Raw genomic sequence first — 5,532 nt, forward strand, 5'->3', positions numbered from 1 at the left:
GATGTGGAGAGGCACCGCGCCGGGAAGTGAGGCAAACCAAGGGAAAGTGAGCAGCTTCCCTCACAGCAGCAACCAAATCACACTGCAGATGGTTGGATAGGCAGGCCTGCGTTCAAGATCCAGTTAACATTGAGCAGAGGCTGCCTTCTACCTGCAAACCAGAGAAAGGAAAGGAAACGAGCTTTGTTCTTATTGGCCTCATTGACCAGTGGCTCTCCCTTTTTTATCTCCAGAACTCATTTGCTGTCCACACATCCTCCATCTGCCTCTAATTGAAGCCAAAGGTAGAAGTTTGCAAGATTGGCAGCTTGGGGACATAAGCAGCAGGGCTCTTGCCTGGATATGGTGCCAGACACTGGCTGTCTGCTCTTGCCTTCTACCATCCTGCCCCACTCCCTAAGGGCTCTGCAACAGTAGGCTCTTAACAGGCTAAAGAAGCCTTAGAACCATCCAACTCAATCCTAAACCGTAAGTGTATCAGTCAGGATTCTCCAGAGAAACACCATCAGTAGAAGAGATATAAAAAGAGATTTTTATAACATATTGGCTCATGTAATTATGGAGACCAAGAAGTTCCATGATCTGCTGTCTGCAAGCTGGAGACCTAGGAAAGCCAGTCATGTGGTTTGAAGGCCTAAAAGCCAGAGACCTGGTGACATAGATTCCATTCCAGTTCTAAAAGCCAGGGAACCAGGAGAGCTGAGGGCAGAAGAAAATAGATGTTCCAGCTCAAGCAGTCATGCAGAATTAATTCAAACTGCCTCTATCTTTTTGTGCTATTGAGACTCTCAATGGTTTAAATGATGCCGTCTGCTTTTCTCAGTTCATCAACTCAAATGCTAACCTCTTCCAGAAATAACATTTAGACAGCTATCTGGGCATCCTATGGCTCAGTCAAGTTGATGGATAAAATGAACCATCACAGTTGGTAGAACAAATACAACTCCCAAGAGGGAGACAGGGGCAATCTTTAAGGACAGTGCTTTCTCTGGAGCAAATTCTGTATTAAGTTTGTTCAGTACAGGGAGGTTCTTGACTTGGTTGTACCAAAAGCAGACCTTGAGTCAAGGATTCATATGCAAGTGATGTGTTATGGAAGTGCTGATGAATGAGTCGGGCAGCCAGAAAGGGATGAGAAGTCAAGGGAGAGTGTACTTTTAGGCAAAATCCCAGCTTTAGCTTGATGGTGCAGGGGAGCTTTGAAATGCACATGCACCTCCAAGTACGTCCCAACTCAAGGGAAAGAGCTGGGCTTTCATAACCTGTACTACCTGTCATCTGCTAAGGCCAACCCAAAAGAAGCCTAAATTCCCAGGCAATTCTGGGCAAGGTGGCTCAGGACTGTGGTCCCAAGAGAGCCACAGGTGTGGCCATCAGGAAAAAAGCACACAGAAGTCAAAGGATGGCCACAGACACAGCCAGAATCCAAGAGAATCTGGGTAGGAGGTGGGAGGGAGCACCACCTTCAAGAAGTGTATGATGGACACCAGGAACAAAGGAATCTATTCCACACACATATTTGCACATGTTCAAAAGGGTACATGCGGCCGGGCATGGTGGCTCACGCCTGTAATCCAAGCACTTTGGAGGCCAAGACGGGTGGATCACCTGAGGTCGGGAGTTCAAGACCAGCCTGACCAGCATGGTGAAACCCCGTCTTTAAAAATAAATAAATAAATAAATAAATAATTTTTTTTTTAAAAAGGGTACATGCCCAAGAATGTTCATTTCAGCACCGTTTTCAAATAGGAAAAAAAAATTGGAAATCACCTAAATATCCACTAATGGTGGGCTGAATAAATCAATTGCAACATACCCAGATTATGTTATTCAGTGAATACAAAAAAATATGAGATTTGTATGCTCTTCAAGCTACATTAAATGAAAAAAACCTCAAATTGCAGATTAATGATCTTACCATGCAAAATACTTTTTAAAATTGAAAAGTAGATGTGTAAATAAATTTAATTTATGCATAGCCATGCACAAAAATGTCCAGAAAAAGGTCTAGAAAAGTATATGCCGAAGTGAGGAAACAGTAGGGTTGCTGTGTCAAAGGGGACTCATAACATTTTATTCAATAGGTTTGATTATTGGAATCTTTTCCAGTGGCTCACGCCTGTAATCTTGGCACTTTGGGAGGCTGAAGCAGGTGGATCACGAGGTCAGGAGTTCAAGACCAGCCTGGCCAAGATGGTGAAACCTCATCTCTACTAAAAATACAAGAAAATTAACTGGGCGTAGTGGTGGACGCCTATAATCCCAGCTACTCGGGAGGCTGAGAATTACTTGAACCTCTGAGGTGGAGTTTGCAGTGAGCTGAGATTGCGCCGCTGCACTCCAACCTAGGGACAGAGCAAGACTCTGTCTGAATTTTTTTTAAAAAAAAAAAAGGTTTTCCAGTTACTGTGTGTTTATGTATTATTCATGTAGTTACAAACAAAATTGCCTTGTAAATGCAGGTCTGACATTTTGAAATGTGGAGCTGTAACTGATCTATGAACCACAGGAAAAAAATCAAAATTTCTCCTTTCTGTCCTTAGATTTTTGTTGTACAATGCCCTTGACAAAAAGTGGAGGTAATTTCCAAAGATATCCTGAACCTCAGGCATCAAGATGGGCCAACGGGCATAATAATTTTCTGTGTTCAGTTGACATTTTGTTATGCAACTAAATGGACTCATCTTTCTTTAAGTTTTAAAGGCCTTCCATAAACCTGTTTTAGCAGGAAACATCAAGCTTTGCAAAATGCATATTATATGACCCTCAAGGACAGAGCCTAGGACACTGTTTCACATTTGGGGTCTTCTCGCTGCCTCTGGTCCATGTTTTCCTCTTGATGGAGGCTGACTCAGTGTTGGTTGGCAGGCTCACAAAGACTCTTCAGGCACATAGGTACTTTGATTCCTTAGAATGCTAAAATACTTTCATAAATAAAGAGCTTACTTCTCAAATATATGTAAATCTTAGGGTACTTTGATTTGGGTGTAGCTTGACTTAGTTTAATGCATTCATGGGTTTTTAGATCTTAAGATTTATATTGAGAAGACAGTGGCAAAGCATAGAGCATATAATAATTTTGAAACTGGTGACAAGGAAGGGTAACGAAGTGAAATAATAGAACCAAGTAAGAGAAACCGCAAGATCAAAAAGAAGGGATGAAGAGTAGGTAAGCAATTTTGAAGAAACTCAGAGAGGGTTCTCCCAGAGAGGAAGTTACTGTGTTTTTTAAATTCCTTTCTACTGCCTCCTTTGCTAAAATGCTCCCACCTCGCAACTTAAGAAATCCACAGCCCTATCTCGTTCATAAGTAGCTATGACCCATCTCTCTCCTTTTATTCTCAGTCAGAAGTTGTGAATGGTTTCCCATTATCATCACCTTCACAGCTATTCAGCTCTTCCACTTGGCTCCACCCCACCTCACTTGCTAAGGTCATCAGTATCTTTACAATTTAAGAATCAGATGGACATTTTTTAATCTCTTCTCACTTGAGAGGCAGTCTGGTGTCATGAAATGAACCTCAGCTTGCTCCTCTTTCAAGATCTGACTTAAATGTCACCTGTTTCAGCAAGGCACATGCTGACATGTCTTAGAAGAGTTGGGCACAGTTTTCTCTTTTAGTACCTACACATACATTCTATTTAGAACTTCTCTCATTGTCTTATCATGACTTACTTCTTGACTGTACCCATGTTAATCCTGTCCCAATGTCTGGCCAATATAAAGTATTCAGTAATAGCTATTGAGTGAATGCATTAATGAATGACTGAATTAGTAAATGAATATTCATATGTAAGTCTGGAAAACAGAGACACAAAAGATAATTCTTCAGATAGCTAAGAAAGACCCATAATTTGAATTGAGAGGAAATAAAGGAGAATACAGGAAAAAAAGGACTGAAGAACCCCAAGTTTGGGTCTAACAACATAACCCTAGGAAATAAAATACAGAAAAATAATCGATCTGGATAACGATTAATGAGGTCAAACCTTTTGAGACAGGTTCAATAACAATAAAAAGGTTTTCCTTTAGCCTGTCTACTTGTACAAGGTACACGACTCCAGGAATCATCACCTTGTAGTAAAATAGTCAAGGGAGAGACTGACCACCAGGCACACACGTGAGCCCAGGGTAGCAAAGCCAATGGGCTGAGTCCAGCCTCCATCACTGACTGTCTTACTAATTCACACATCTATGACAGTAAGTGATTGCTCATCTATGATTATAAGTGATTGCTCTTTTAAGCCATTGAATTTCGGGCTGGTTTGTCATAGGGCATTTTTCTGGCAATAGCTAGCTAATGGAGAAATTGTATGAAGGTTGGGGAGAAAGGTGAGGACAGGGTGGCCAGAAGGGGATGCACAGGAGACTCAGGTGCTGCTAATATTCTACTTTCTTACTGTGTCTGTTACATGCACGTATTCCTCTTGTGATGATTCACTGAGCTATACTTAGGATTTGTACTCTTTTCTTTACTTGCGTATCTAAGGTCTTTGCAGGTCAGTTTCTAGTGTTTGTTATTTCTGCTTATTCACTTTACAGTAACTTATGTCCTTAAATGTTTATATTTTTCGTGAGCTACTTGTTTTCCTTGGAAATTTATTTGAGAAAATTCTTTGATGTCTGGAATTAAGGCAGATTCTTTCCTAAAGGTTTTATACAGCTAGTGCTCGACTTACGACCACGGTTGGGACCGCAAAACGGTCATAACATGATTTGGTCGTAAGTTGAGTAGGCTATAGGTACAGTTGAAATGGTGCACACGGAGATGGTGGTGCTGCCGGAAACTGGTCCACACTGTCGTACACCCAGCTGGGCAACATTTGCACTGCCAGATGCTGAGCAGTCGTGGCTAGCGATTGTGGTCGTAAAGTTGAATGGTCGTAAGTTGCATAGGTCATAAGTCAATCAATACCTGTGCTTACTTTTGCTAGATGCCTGAGAAACCACTTGTCCAGTGTCCCTTGTGGCTAATTTTCACCAAGTGTGTTGTTATCGTTGTTTCAACTAGATAGTTTGAATCTGTGCTACAAGTAAGACATGAATTCAGCAGAACTTGTTTTACAGGACCCTGCTGATAAGACAAGGTACAAAAAAAGAAGCTGGCCCAAACCCACCAAAACCAAAATGGTGACAAAAGTGACCTCACAGCTCATGATACACTAGTTGTAATGTATTAGCATGCTAAAAGACGCTCCCACCAATACCATAACAGTTTACAAATGCCAAGGCAATACCCAGAAATTACCCGATGTGTTCTAAAAGGAAAACAACCCTCAATTCTGGGAAATCCTCACCCTTTCCATGGAAAACTCATGGATAATCCACCCCAGCTTTATCAAGTCATCAACAAATAACCATAAACGTAGCCAACCAGCAGCCTATGAGGGTTGCTCTGCCTTGATACAGCCATGTTTTTCTTTCTTAATAAACTTGCTTTCACTTCACTTTGTCAGCTTGCTCTTGAATTCCTTCCTGTGTGGAATCAAGGACTCATGGCTTCCTGGGCTAGGCCCCACTTTTGGGGTTTG

At 41.6% G+C, this 5,532-nt stretch overlaps 1 long non-coding RNA gene across 1 annotated transcript; it reads right to left on the minus strand.

The window, feature by feature from the left end:
• Positions 1 to 518: 518 nt before the first annotated feature.
• Positions 519 to 3,601, minus strand: LOC104653341 (uncharacterized). The gene is made up of 2 exons (XR_746549.1): positions 3,380 to 3,601; positions 519 to 699 (listed from the first exon to the last, which is right to left on the minus strand). It is a non-coding gene; the product is annotated as an uncharacterized LOC104653341 (long non-coding RNA).
• Between the last annotated feature and the right edge of the window lie 1,931 nt (positions 3,602 to 5,532).

The sequence above is a fragment of the Saimiri boliviensis genome, chromosome 14 (assembly GCF_048565385.1).
Source record: "Saimiri boliviensis isolate mSaiBol1 chromosome 14, mSaiBol1.pri, whole genome shotgun sequence".
Taxonomy (NCBI): Eukaryota; Metazoa; Chordata; class Mammalia; order Primates; family Cebidae; genus Saimiri; species Saimiri boliviensis.